Raw genomic sequence first — 15120 nt, 5'->3', positions numbered from 1 at the left:
GGAGCAGCGGCCCGATTACGGTCGATTGAACCAGGATCGCCAGAGCCAGGACGTCGTGCGGGGTGCAGTACCAAATCTGGGACCTTGGTGAGTCAGATTGGACGGCCAAGAACCTTAAATCGCTGTGGAGAGCTGTAGCTAGCTCTGTTTTACTGTTTTGTAATGTCCTGCAAACATCTCTATTGAAGCGGTAGTAGTTCGGTTACAAACGCACTAGAAGGAAAGCCACTCCTTGCCGTGGCCAGAGAAAAATTAACTTGAACATGCATGACACACACATTATCATATGTTCGTCATCAATTGTCAATCTGACAATTGCATGCTTCTTGTTCCGTCCTTGAAAAGAATAGTAACATCTCGGTTGCAAGTGGACTTTGTGTCATCGGGCAATTGAGTCATCCAGTGGGACGAAAGATGAGGAGAACAAGGCGTCCAATGCCAACGTAGTATCAACCATCTGGACCGGATTTTTCTAAAGTCTTACTAGTATTTGCAATCTTCTAGATTTGCTTTTTAAACAAATCTTCCATTTATTTGTAATCTTAATTAAGTGTGCAAATATGGCTTGCCCCTAGAAAGATAGGTGAGGAATCACTCTTGATCATACATTTATCTATGAAAAAAAAATCTGGTTTAACCATGGATTTTTATTTTGTTTCAGTATTTCTGGAACATGAGTGTGTGGCTTGTTAGAACCGCCCTTTGCGCTGAAGATGAACGGGATTGAGCGATCTGCCAAAGTTGTGGGACTTGATGTTTGCTAAATGATTCAATCTTCGCCTTGGAATAAAAAGAATGGCTGGTTGATATATCTCACAAAAGTATATAATGAAGTTTATTATTATTCCATTCGATGATTTTGAGCCATACATCGATCGTTGATTCATGCGAACGTCCTTCATGCATGTGAGGGTGCAGCAGGGTGAGCCACCCCAACTGACGCACTCGTCGGATTGTAGCAGCAACAAGATGGGGCCCCTATGCCGCCCACCGCGCAATGACCATGATAGTTCGGCGCGCAAAATTTAGTGCAGTGCGCCGGGTCGCAGCTGCCAGTCGGCGGCATGCAATTGATTGTACCTGCAAAAGGGAAAAATACATGTTACTAGGCCAGTTATACGATATAGAATTCGATCGGTGCATTGTACATATGACAAATGTTAGCATCATGCATAGAGTACTAACCAGGCGGTCCATTAGCTGATGACAGAACGGTGCAGGTAGCCATGATCACTAGGGCCACCAAGCACAGGGCGTTCCTGCTCCTTCTGAGGATTGCCATCAGGAGATCCAAACTCGAGGCTAGCTACTGGTTTTTCTTTCTTTGCTCTCCGTTCAGTTGTTGCTGCAACTTGTTTGTGTTGCAAAGCTCTCGAGGGTGTTTGTTATATAGAGGCAGGCAGACGGATCAGATCCTTCCAGAATATGCAAATTAATGTACTACTTATGATTGTGTATAAAAAAATAGAAGACATTAATGTTGTTATTATTACTAGGATACACTTAAAAATACTAATGCTTATGGTAGAAGATTTGGTAGATTTCATTTAAACTCAATCCATATTAGCATCGCCCAAGATTACTATCGTGACAAATCACATGCAATAGACTAGGAAACTCCGGTGCAACAGCGTCCTGAGCCATGGTAGTGACGAGATGGTCGTCTGTCGTAGAGGAGGTAATTGAGCAGGCGGATAGATGTCAAGGATGTAGTTGAACTTGAGCGAACAGTCCTGCCGAGGTACTCCGCAAAAACCTTATCACCCCTCATCGGGTGCAAGTACTTAAGGGATAAAGTTTCAGAGGCCCGATCTCCCGGATGGTAGTGCATGCAGTCACTATGGGGTCGGAGAAGCAGCTCGACACGGAGGTATTCAACAGGTTTGTGTTCTGTTCTGTGTGTTGCGCTATGCGTAGCCTCTCTCCTCTGTATCTCCTCCACATAGAGGGGAGACATGGGAGAGTGAATATAAGCAACTAGCATGTGATGGAAGAACTCTCTGGGAGTACAAAATGTAGCCACAACGAGCACAAGCATTGGCATGTAGAACCAGAGCTCGACAATGTACTGTATCAAAAAGTTTAGTTCTTCTAGCAAAGTATTGTGAAGAAAGAAATAGTTCTTCCAGCAAGGCGCATAACATTACCCGAACTTGAACTCGATTCACAAAATGTGACGCGCAACATTGCGTGGCGTGAAGTGAGGGAGGGAGGGAGCAGGTGCGATATTGCTCTCTTTTCTCAAACAACAAACTATAGTAGAACAACTCAGCTTTTATATTGGTAAAAGTTTCACTCCACTAGCTAGTATGGTACTAAACTTACAGATTTGACATTCAACTCAAATGGGCCTTTGAGATTTCAAAATTTTAGTTGGGCCAAGATACAAGATTTAGTGGCCAATGCCCATAAAATCTAACAACTTATACCTCGTCAAGGCTCATGGAGATACACCATGTATACTCATTAATTGGCCACATTAATCCTCTACAGTTTTCTTATGTATACTAATCAATATTAATTAATATGCACTCTCTGCATTTCACATTGTTGGCGATCCGAACCGTTTACTATTTTTGTTTTATTTATTCATACTAGGTATGTGCCCGTGCATAGCCACGGGACATAAAAAATTTGAACCCAATGAAATAGATTCAATATAGTAAGAGCATGAAAAATGATGGTATTATGAGATCACCAAACACTACAATCAACCGTATTAATATAAATAAGCATCAATACACAATGGTGTCAAAGCAAGCAAGAACAGAGAACACTAAGGGATTCTTTAATGTAAAGTATTCTAAAAATGCTGCAATAGAAAACATGTAGTAAGTGGCGTGACCTTTTGTATCACATAGGATTACACTACATGAACTTGGATGGAGAATTGTTTGATAGCACATGTAAAATAAAGGAACTCTGCCACGAGGGGAGTCTCGAGTGGATGAAAATTATCCTCCAAAATGGAGTAGAAATAAATCCTATGGATAAAATTCTACATCATGTGAATTAGATGACAACTGTAGGAGAATTCTTGAGGATCCAAATCCAATGAAATTCCTATGAATCAAACTAGTAAGATGAAGAAAATTGTACATGATCATTTCATGTATGTCCAACACAAGAATGAATCTAAGAGGGGGAAATGTAGGCAATTCACTACTCACATGAGATATAATCTCTACTCTAGATTCTAGAATATACCATCAATTACCATGCTTGAGGACGCAAACTATACAACCCAATGGTGAGATATTTATCAATCATCACTCTTATCAAAATGCTGGCGTCATTTGTCAAAAGCATTTAAGCCCCTTAACTTAAAAAAAACTAACCAAAATCTGCACCTTTTGAAAGAAAACCATGCCCTAGATGAATAGCCTACATGTAGCACACACAATCAAATGTCTCATAAATATCTGTAATTGTTTTTATCACATCATTCTTGGTTGTAGTTCTTGTATAGATACGCGTGGCAAGTCATCCTCGGCTGGTTTATTGGGTACAAGAATTGCAAACAAATACATACATACATACATATAGGTAAAAGCGTGTCTATCATAGCTTGCCACAAAACTTGTTTAGGCTCGTTAAGATTTTAACACTTTAAAAGTTATCAAAAAATATGAAATAAACAGTGGAGCATCTCTCTAACATAATAAGATGATCTAGCGGAGGGATTGTGAAAATATGCATTTCAGCTCACAGCGACATAAATATATACTAAACTACTTGTTTTTTTAGGATATATAAAGTTGATTTTTTAAATGCTCCGTTGGATCATGTTATATTATAGCTGTGCTATTTCAGTATTTTTTCAGGATTTTTGGAAACTTTTACACCATTAAACACCTTAACTAGTTCTGTGGCAAGTTATATATAAAGTACACACTAAGCTAGCTCGACCTGTGTTTGCTCCTTTCTTTCAATTTTTTTTACTGCCAACTGTTAGGAAATTACAGGGTCATGCGGTAGGTCGATTTAACAAGAAACATCTTGCCTTGGGTCCCACTCACCACTTATCTAGCTCCTTCCTCTTCCCGCCACGCCTTCCTCTCCTACCAATTCCCATCCAAAATCCCCAATGTGTCGCCTCTCATGTTCTCCCTTCCGTCCTCCTCTTCGATGGGGCAGTCTACCTCCGTCTCCGGTGCACCCCTCTCTGAGGGAGTCCCAGATTATGGGGTCCTCGGGGAGCCGGCCTATGTGATATGGACTGGGCTGATGGGCCGTGAAGACACAAGATAGAAGGCCTTCTCCCGTGTACGGATGGGACTCTCCTTCGCATGGGTGACAAGCTTGGCGTCCGGATGTGTAGTTTCCTTCCTCTGTAAACCGACTTTGTACAACCCTAGTCCCCTCTGGTGCCTATAGAAACCAGAGGGGTTGGTCCATAGAAGAATAATCATACAAGCTAGACATCTAGGGTTTAGCTATTACGATCTCGAGGTAGATCAACTCTTGTAACCCCTATACTCATCAAAGTCAATCAAGCAGGAAGTAGGGTATTACCTCCATCAAGAGGGCCCGAACTTGGGTAAACATCGTGTCCCCTGCCTCCTGCTACCTTCAATCCTCAGATGCACAGTTCGGGACCCCCTACCCGAGACTTGCCGGTTTTGACACTGACATTGGTGCTTTCATTGAGAGTTCCTCTATGTCGTCGACAGAAGGGTTGATGGCTCGCCTTGTCATCAAGGACGATATCACTTCCGGAGGAGCCCTAGCTTTAGGGGAAAACCTCTGGCTTGGCAGCTTCACCAGGGCGCTCGTTCGGCCATTAAGCCAATGACAGCCCAGCCTGTCACCAAAAATCATCTCCATGTCGGCCCTGAATACTCCGCAAGATGGATGCGGCAGATGTATCAGCGTTAAACAAACTGCTAGATCGCATCGCCGCCCTGGGGGTCGCAACCGACTATGATTAGATTGGGCTTAAACCCGATCAGAGAGAAATCAGATCTCCACTGATCACCCATCAGGTGGCAATTGTGGAGGAACAAGCTGACGATAACTCTTCTCCTACGTTGAGAACGAAGTATGTTCGGATTTCCAAGCTCGGAGAGCCGGACACCCATCTTCAGGAGGACACTTCTTGTCCTCCGAACACAGAAACAAACTTTGAGCCTAAAAACTCACCGGACGCTCCAGAGCCAGGGCTTGTAACCTCAGAAATTCTTCAGAATCCGGACTTCACAGTGGGTCAGGGTTCGAATTTAAGCCCACCCACCCACCACAAGCAATATCCCCAAGCAATTCCGGTCCTCTGGATATATGCGACTTAATGTGCGTACGGCAGCAGCCTCAGGAAACAGTCCACCACTTTTGGGCCAGATTCCTCCTTGTTAAAAACAAGATCAAAGATTGCTGCGACGATGACGTGATCTCGGTATTTTGCAACAATTGTACGGATGAGGGAATCCTTAATGCCCTCAACTGCCGTCACGTACTGCACTTTGCATATTTGGCACACATAGTACAGAAGTACTACGCAATGGAAAGCGCCTGGAAAACCCAGACAGCCCGTTGGGAACCACATGCCTTTAGGCCATCTCCCGGACGAGCAAAAAGGATGCACCCTCACGGAGCACCTAAACATCATCCCGTGGACAAGAAAATCAAGCCCTTTACGGGGCATAAAACTATCCTCGAGGAATGGCTCGACAAGCCCTGTCAAATTCACATGACGCCGAACACCGAACCAACGCATAGCCTCCGAGCATGTTGGATACTCCGGCAAGTGGCCAAGAGCGGCGAGGGTATCCTCACCAATGACACCCCAGAGAATTACTCTTTGGAGGGCAATGATCTCAAAGTATTCACGGTCTTCGAGACCTTTTCATCAAATAATCGATGCAAAAGGGCGCTCCGCGACCTCGCGAAGTCTGCCAAGTGGCAGCAATAAATCCTTGGAATGATACGACGATCACATTCAACGCCGATGACGAACCAAGACCCCACGCAGTCCGGGCACCTGCCGCTTTGGTCCTAAACCCAATCATGGACGGCTTTCGTCTCACTAAAGTGCTAATGGACGGCGGCAGCGGACTGAACCTCATCTACGAAGACACACTCAATAAAATGCAAATGGACAGGAGTCACATTGAGCAAAGCAGAACAACCTTTCGAGGCATTATCCCCAGTCGGGAAGCAAGATGCTCGGGAAAAATCAAACTCGATGTGGTATTCGGCATGCCAGAGAACTATAGGTCTGAAGAGTTACTCTTCCATGTGGCACCTTTCAACATCGGGTATCACGCCCTGCTGGGGTGAGACGCATTCACACGCTTCCAAGCCGTACAAAATTACGGGTATATGAAGGTCAAAATGCCCGAGCCTAATGGAGTTATCACTATCACCAGTGATCCAGACATAACACTCCGCGCCGAAAACAAAACCGCCTCTCTGGCCCTCGAGGCTTTATCTGAGGCCCTCGCGACCGAGGAATTAACCACCCTACATTCCACAGTGGATTGGGATGATGTAATCCTCGATAAGAGACCCAAATCCACTTCCTTCAAGCCAGCAGACGAAATAGTCAAATTTCAAGTCCACCCGATGGACCCCAAGAAGACAACTTCCATTGGGGCACAACTGGATCCAATGGTCGACGCCGCATTACGTGCATTCCTATGTGAGAACCAGGACATCTTTGCCTGGCACCCTTCGGATATGCCAGGTGTCCCACGAAGACTGGCCGAACATAGTCTCAATATACTGAAAGGATACGAACCAGTCAAGCAAACGCTGCGCCGATTTTCCGAACCCAAACAACAGGCTATGGGGGAGGAGCTAGCCAAGTTACTCGAAGCCGGGTTTATCAGAGAGTTCAAACATCCGAACTGGCTAGCAAACCTGGTCATGGTACCGAAGAAGGATAAATCCTGGCGCCTGTGTGTCGATTTCAAAGATCTTAATAAAGGATACCCTAAGGACCCCTTCTCACTACCTCGCATTGACCAGATTATTGACGTGACCGCGGGACACGATTCACTGTGTTTCCTCGACGCATACTCCGGATACCATCAAATTAAGATGAAAGAATCCGACCAGGCCGCAACGGTGTTCATCATCCCGTATGGGCCCTTCTGCTTGAACACCATGCATTTCGGGCTCAAGAATGCCGGCGCAACCTATCAACGCATGATTCAAACATGCCTAGAAAATGAAATCGGCAAGACTGTGGAGGCATATGTAGATGACATAGTCATTAAAACCAAGCATGTCAAATCATTGGTGGACGATTTATGCCTTACGTTCGACAACCTCTGAGCATATGACATACAACTCAATCTGGAAAAAGGCGTTTTCGGCGTTCCAGCCGGAAAACTGCTAGGGTTCATTGTCTCAAATAGAGTAATCGAAGCAAACCTAGCCAAAATCCGAGCCCTGTCACAGTTGGCAACACCAACAGACCTCAAGCAGGTCTAAAAACTAGCTGGATGCGTGGCAGCTTTGAGCCGTTTTATCTCCAAACTAGGGGAAAAGGCATTGCCATTGTATCGCCTACTCCGTCGCATAGACCACTTCATGTGGACGGACGCCGCCACAGCCGGACTGGAAGAAATAAAAACTTTGCTAGCAAGCAACCCAATCCTGGCCACACCAAACGTTGGTGCACTGATGTTGCTCTACATATCTGCAACTCACCAGGTGGTGAGTGCTGTGCTCGTCGTTAAACAAGAGGAAGAGGGACATAAATTCCCACTTCAAAAACCAGTATATTACGTATCAATGATCCTTACACCATGCAAATCCCGATACCCGCATTATCAAAAGATAGCATATGCGGTCTTTATGTCATCCCGCAAGCTGCGGCACTACTTTCAAGAGTGCTCGATCATGGTGGCTTCCGAAGTACCACTTAATGACATTATAAACAACCGGGACGCCACTGACCAGATTGCCAAATGGGCCATTTAGCTCTTACCATTTGAAATAACTTACAAGCCACGCCGAGCTATTAAATCTCAGGTGTTGGCTGACTTCGTCGCCGAATGGACAGAGGCCGAACTCCCTAAAGAGTATGGCACATGTTCCAACTGGGTGATGCACTTCGACGGCTCTAAAATGCTAGCCGGATTGGGGGCTGGTGTCGTCTTGACATCCCTCACAGGAGACACAGTCCGTTATGTGCTCCAAATACTGTATACAGACTCTAACAATGCAACCGAATACGAGGCCCTATTGCACGGTCTCCGGATGGCTATCTCCATGGGCATACAACGCCTCGAGGTGCGCGGGGATTCAAACCTTGCAATATCCTAAATAAACGGAGAATTCGATGCAAAATATCCGAAGATGGCAACTTACCACAATGCTGTACTCAAAATATCAACTTGATTTGAGGGGCTCGAGTTTCATACGTGGCTCGAGAGAGTAATCAAGCTGCGGACATCCTTGCCTGCATGGGCGCAAAACGCGACCCTGTCCCACCTAACACCTTTATGGAGAGGCTTTTCAAGCCATCCGTAGTGTGGCAGGACGAGAGCGGTAACACCGTTCCAGAGCCGATCATACCCCCAGATTCCGAACACAGTTCCGATATCATTGGGGGTTCAGGCACCAAAATAACACCATCAGCCCACAAAATCATGGCCGTAATTACCCCGTGGACCGAACCTTTACTTTCCTACCTTACTAGGAATGAGCTCCCTGATGATCAGACTGAGGCCCGTCGTATTGTTCGACGCTCGAAGGCCTACAAGGTTCATGAAGGGGAACTGTACAAGAAAAGTACTACCGGAGTCCTTCAAAGATGTATCTCCGAAGAAGAGGGACGGCAGCTCCTGACCGAAATACACACCGGTCTTGGTGGCCATCACGCCGCAGCTCGGGCCCTTGTAAGTAAGGCCTTCCGTACGGGTTTCTTTTGGCCCACGGCCCGAGCAGACGCACAGGACCTCATACAGCGCTGTGTTGGATGCCAGCTTTTCGCCAATCAAAGACATGAGCCGCCACTGCCCTACGAACAATCCCCATTACCTGGCCTTTTGCGGTCTGGGGGCTAGACATGGTCGGACCCCTTAAAGGGGGAGCCATAAAAAGAAATATTTCCTGGTTATGGTCGACAAGTTCACTAAGTGGATAGAAGCCAAACCAGTCAAAACGGCCGAAGCCGGACCGGTTATCGACTTCATATCCAGCGTAGTACACCGTTATGGTGTCCCACACAGTATTATTACTGACAACGGCTCTAACTTTACGGCTGATGAGGTGAAAACTTGGTGCGGTAATTTGGGCATCAAGCTTGATTACGCTTCCGTATATCACCCTCAAACAAACGGTCAGGTCAAACGGGCTAATGGCCTGATAATGAGCGACATCAAACCCAGACTAGTGCGATCTCTGCAAGAATCATACAAGCACTGGGTCGAAGAACTCGATTCCGTACTCTGGGGGCTGCGGACCATGCCCAATCGCATGACCGGATATACTCCTTTCCTCATGGTGTACGGCGCGGAGGCGGTCTTGCCTTGCGACATTATTCACGACTTACCTCGAGTGCGCATGTACAAAGAGAGAAGCCGAACTTGATCGGTAGGACGATCTGGACGGCCTGGAGGAGGAGCACGATGTCGCGAAGGCCTGTTCCACATTCTGCCAACAACAGGCTTGGCGATATCAAAGCAGGGAAGTACGGGCAAAGACTTATAATGTCGGTGAACTCGTTCTACGCCTACCAGAGAAGAAAAAGGACAAGCTCAAGCCCAAATGGGAGGGCCCCTTCATTATAGATGAAGTTCTCACTCGGGGAGCCTATCGCCTTCGCAATGCCTCGGAAAATCGCCTGGAACCAAACCCATGGAACGTTGCCCGACTCCGTGATTCTACGCCTAAGTCCGCACTTATACCTTTTTCCTCGTCCCTCCTTTTCTCCCTTTTCACCTTTTTCTTCTTTCTCATCTGTACACGACTTCTATCTCATGTTCGGATAAGCCGCACACTTGAGGGGCATACACCCTCAAATGTACACACCCCACAATACCTGGGGGCTTCTTTTCACAGAAGCTTATTATCATTGTTAGTTTTTGAGCATCAAGCTCACTGTATATATGTGTTGTCTACTCATATATGTCCTTTCTTTGCCATAATATGCACCTTTATGACTTAAGTTTTTGCCAAGCTGGGTTGCCTGGCTCCTGTGTTTATGCCCTACATTCCCGCTTGTTCGGCTAGGGCATAAAGGGAGCACCTCTGCGATTGTTACAGCCGGGTTATCCGGACATGTACCTCAGACGGGTTAAGCCGAAAGCTAGCGTTCTTAAGGGGATAATTGGTCAGTGGACAAAATACGAACTGCCCTCGCTGCAATATAAGCCCCCAAATTATAACACGTACTGTGATTTTTAGCATCACAACTTCGGCATGCACAAAAACGCATGCTGGCCCAGGGAGAGGAACCCTTAGCGGAACTATTCTCTCTGGAAGATGTTTCTTACGATCAAATGTAATATAACATAACTCCCCGAATACAACTTGTCTGTTCAAGCAACTATGACTGGACTGCCTGTTTTCCGAACATACTTTGGTGTTTACCGACGATATAATATCCAGAAACACTCCAAACCACGGGTTTTGGAGGTCGAAGCAGAAAGTCTGCCATGACAATCATTTTACAATTCGGCTGGAGATAAGTTTGTTGATAAAAGTACATTGCTACTTGGACTCAAAAACTTCCTCCTCCTATAGACCCTCTAACAGGTTGTCTAGTTTACAATCCTGTTAGGAAAACTTAGCGGCTATCTTTACTTGGTCGTACACTAAGCTAAGAGGAATTTCTTGTCCATCTTGTCCCCGAGCTCCGACCCGGGCCATATGATTCGGATCAAGTCCGGTGTACCGCGTTTTCACCATGGCCCAGGCCTCTCCTGCGCCTTCCCGACATGCGGATATCTTCCATAGCTCAAAATGGCGACGAGCTCCCTTGAATAAATTCACGAACTCCTCCATACTTCCTGGAGGTGGATTGGATGGCCACAAAGCCTTAGCCATATTCCTCATTGCTTGCTGAGCTCACTCGTGCACTTTGGATAGCTCTTGTAGCAGGTCGCCTTGAAATCCAGACACTTCTCCCTCGGGACGTCCGGTCAGCACACCTACAGAAACAAACTTGTAAAATTTTCCATCAGGAGACCGTGTGAAAGTCAGGTTAAAGAGCATACTGAATATGCCACCTTTCAGCTTCCTGTTCTCCTTCAAAGCATCCGATAGTTGGGCTCTTAAATCCTTCAGTTCTTCGGCTTGCTTGATATTTGCATCCTGTAGTTTGTTCTTCTCATTAATGGTCCGTGTCAATACACGTTGACCAGCGGCATCTTGCCCTTCGGCATGTTGTTTGTCCGCTTGAGCAGCCCTTAGCCTCTCTTCCAGCTGATCTGTCGACCCTACCAACAAAACGATGCATATTTAAGCAACATCGTGGTAGGCACGGAATCTTATTTCCGGGTTACTGTTGTACCTACCATCAGGTGCCTTCTTGGATTTCTTTAAATTTTTCCAGTTCAGCGGTGGCAACAGTTAGCTTAGTTCGGCATTCTTCTAGCTCCCTGGATAATGTGTTATTTTCTCTGTGAGTACCTGAGGATGTAACGACCCTTAAATTAGTTGGGCCAACTGCTTCAAGACTCGGGGCTACTGGCATATGATTATTGAATCTGCACAAAAAGTCCTTACCCGCATATCCTTTGAAAGCTGGTGAGTGGCTCCAGCAAGTCCATCCCGAGCAGCTCGGATGTAAGCATCCGTTGAGCTGAAAGCGTTGAATGCATCTTTGGTGAAATTTGGGTCACACATAGCCGCTCTCCGCCGCCGATGATTCATCATACTCTCCACTTCGGGGGTTGGTGACGGATACATTATCCGAATCCTCTAGGAGATGATAATCTGGCATTGCTTCCGCATCCCCTCGAGTCCTTGTGATAGGGTCCAGGGCTGGATTAGCCCATGCATGGCCGACCAGGTCTCCGGATATAGTCTGGCATACACTCCTCCTCGATATGTCATAGCAGGAAACATCACTATCCGATCTATCCACTGAGTGCGTGCTAAAGAATTATACCTCTTTGATGAAGGAGAGGGCCCGACAGTATCATCATTTTCCTTTCTTTTCAAAGACTCGCCCTATGCGATTGTTGTCTTCTTAGAAGAAGTCTTTGCCACAGTACGATGGGATGAGCGTCGCCCCTTGGGAGCACGGTACAGTGCGGTGGGTGAGTCGCAAGGGGAAAACTCTTTTTGAGGGGGTGTCTCCTGGGTACTTACATGGGAGGAGGGGAGAAGGCCAGGGTAATCGGCTATAATGGCCACTTCCATGCCATCGTAGCTCGCCTGATAAAAGACTCCTTCCTTCAATCTATAAATATATCCGGATCCTCTTCAAATACGGGATCTAGGTCTCGATTATGGTTCTCCGGCTATGGAGCGGGGCTGTAGATCCCTGTGACGACCTTTCTCCATTCCTGTTAAAAGTGGCCAGATTAAATTCGACTAAGCTTAATTAAAGAAAAAGATTAAGTGAGGCCTATGATTGAAAACTTACCCAATCAATGGGGTTATACATGGACAAACCTTCTCGGCATTTAAGGCAAGTGAAGTGTTCCTTCTCCCCTTTGTAAAGTTTAGCCAACATGGTGGCCAAGGCGGCAAAATTGTCCGGACCCTTGCGCCCACATCATGATGCATCGTCCTCCCTGTTGTAATGCCACATGGGAAGCCTTCTAAATTGAAGTGGCTGGACGCATCACGTTATTGAAATCGCCATTACCTCAACTATAGACAGTCCAGAGTGGCCGAGTATTCTGATCTTGCTCACTAGCCTCTTAATCTTAGTGCTGTCTTCTTCTTCATAGCTTCGGGGACGCCAACTGGCGCGCTTCTTTAAAGGAGCAATTGAAAATTCGGGAAGACCTTGCCGGATTGGGTCCGGGAGAACAACGTCTTCGATGTAAAACCACTCCGAGGGCCACTCTTCAGATGCCTTCTTCAGAGTGCCGGACAGGTATCCTGTCGCGGCTATGCGCCATACTTCGGCGCCGCCTGCCTCGAATATGAATCCCTCTTGTGAGCAGGGGACGAGGCAGAAATATTTCCTCCATAACTCTAAATGGGCCTCGCAGCCTAGGAATAGCTCGCAAAGAGCAACGAAGCCTGCAATGTGCAGGATGGAGACCCGCATGAGATTGTGCAGTTGGAGGCCGTAATACTCCATAAGACCTCTAAGGAAAGGATGAATCAGAAATCCCACGCCTCTCAGCAGGAAAGAAACAAATCACACCCATTCCCCTTTAGTAGGATTGGGGAAGTTCTCCATCAGGGTTTCACCGTTGATGGAAGTTATTCCCACCCGAACAGGAACTAGATCCGAGGGAGGAGATATCCTTGCATATAAAGCTTGGTCAACTGGGCGTGGGATATTGAGCATCTCTCCCAATCGCCTTTTTGAGGACGGTGGGGGCGTGAGGAAGAACTAGGAGCGCCAACCATGTTTGGATGAGTTCCTATGGCAAGCTCTAAGGATTTTCGCCTGGTGCGGAATGGTATCTGGGATTCAATCTCTTTAAATAGACACCTTCCCCGTATGGACAAGGGGTTACTTGCAAAAATGCTTAGACCCTTCATATTCGTTCGACACGTGGAGGCCGAGGCGGTGGCGGAACAAAAGCTGAATGGTATGGTATTTAATGTAAAAGCCGAGCTATACGAAGTACAATGGAGAACCCACCTTGCAAAGCCGAAGACATGAAGCCGGATATAATGTCATCATTGAAGGCAAGTTCGGGGGCTACTGAGGGAGTCCCGGATTATGGGGTCCTCGGGGTGCCGGCCTATGTGATATGGGTCGGGCTTATCGGCCGTGAAGATACAAGACAGAAGGCCTTCTCCCGTGTCCATATGGGACTCTCCTTCGCGTGGGTGACAAGCTTGGCATCCGGATGTGTAGTTTCCTTCCTCTGTAAACCGACTTTGCACAGCCCTAGTCCCCTCCGGTGCCTATATAAACAAGAGGGGTTAGTCCGTAGAAGAATAATCATACAAGCTAGACATCTAGGGTTTAGCTATTACGATCTCGAGGTAGATCAACTCTTGTAACCCCTATACTCATCAAAGTCAATCAAGCAGGAAGTAGGGTATTACCTCCATCAAGAGGGCCTGAACGTGGGTAAACATCGTGTCCCCTACCTCATGCTACCTTCGATCCTCAGACGCACAGTTCGGGACCCCCTACCCGAGATCTGCCGTTTTGGACACCGACACTCTCCCCCAGCAAAAGCAGGTGCAACAAGGCGCTCTCGCCTCAGACCTCTCCGACCGATCTCTTCTATAGCCTCCCCTCCATGCCCCCAGATCCAATGCCCCACCCACCTCCCCCTTGATGTATGCTAGAACTTCAGTATTTCCCCAAAGAGGAAGGGATGATGCAGTACAACGACGGTAGGTATTTCCCTCAATGATGAGACCAAGGTTATCGAACCAGTAGGAGAACCACGCAACACAACGTAAACAGCTCCTGCACACAAATAACAAATACTCGCAACCCGACGTGTTAACGGAGTTGTCAATCCCTTTCGGGTAACGGCGCCAGAAATTGGCGAGTGGACGGGAGAAAGTTGTAATTGATTGGATAAATAGATCTCAAATAAAATAAAGTGTAGCAAAGTATTTTTGGTTTAATAGATCCAAAAATAAAAGCAAATGAAAATAGATCACGAAGCCAAATATAATAAAGAAGAGACCCGGGGCCATAGGCTTCACTAGTGGCTTCTCTCGAGAAAAATAGCAAATGGTGGATAAACAAATTACTGTTGGGCAATTGATAGAACTTCAAATACTCATGACGATATCCAAGGAATGATAATTATATAGGCATCACGTCCAAGATTAGTAGAACGACTCCTGCCTGCATCTACTACTATTACTCCACACATCGTCTGCTATCCAGCATGCATCTAGTGTATTAAGTTCATGAAAAAACAGAGTAATTCAATAAGAACGATGACATGATGTAGACAAGATCTATTTATGTAGAAATAGACCCCATCTTGTTATCCTTAATAGCAACGATACATACGTGTCGGTTCCCCTTCTGTCACTGGGATCAAGCACCGTAAGATCGTA

The 15120-nt window shown here is 46.4% G+C and overlaps 1 long non-coding RNA gene across 1 annotated transcript; it reads right to left on the bottom strand.

Moving 5' to 3' along the window:
• Nucleotides 1-826: 826 nt before the first annotated feature.
• LOC123172614 (uncharacterized) lies at nt 827-1352 on the bottom strand. Its single transcript, XR_006485655.1, has 2 exons — nt 1186-1352; nt 827-1080 (listed from the first exon to the last, which is right to left on the bottom strand). It is a non-coding gene; the product is annotated as an uncharacterized lncRNA (long non-coding RNA).
• Between the last annotated feature and the right edge of the window lie 13768 nt (nt 1353-15120).

This window comes from Triticum aestivum, unplaced genomic scaffold (genome assembly GCF_018294505.1).
Source record: "Triticum aestivum cultivar Chinese Spring unplaced genomic scaffold, IWGSC CS RefSeq v2.1 scaffold64939, whole genome shotgun sequence".
In the NCBI taxonomy this organism is placed as follows: domain Eukaryota; kingdom Viridiplantae; phylum Streptophyta; class Magnoliopsida; order Poales; family Poaceae; genus Triticum; species Triticum aestivum.
Note: the sequence above shows the minus strand (reverse complement) of the source record. Positions and strands in the feature narration are given on the sequence as shown.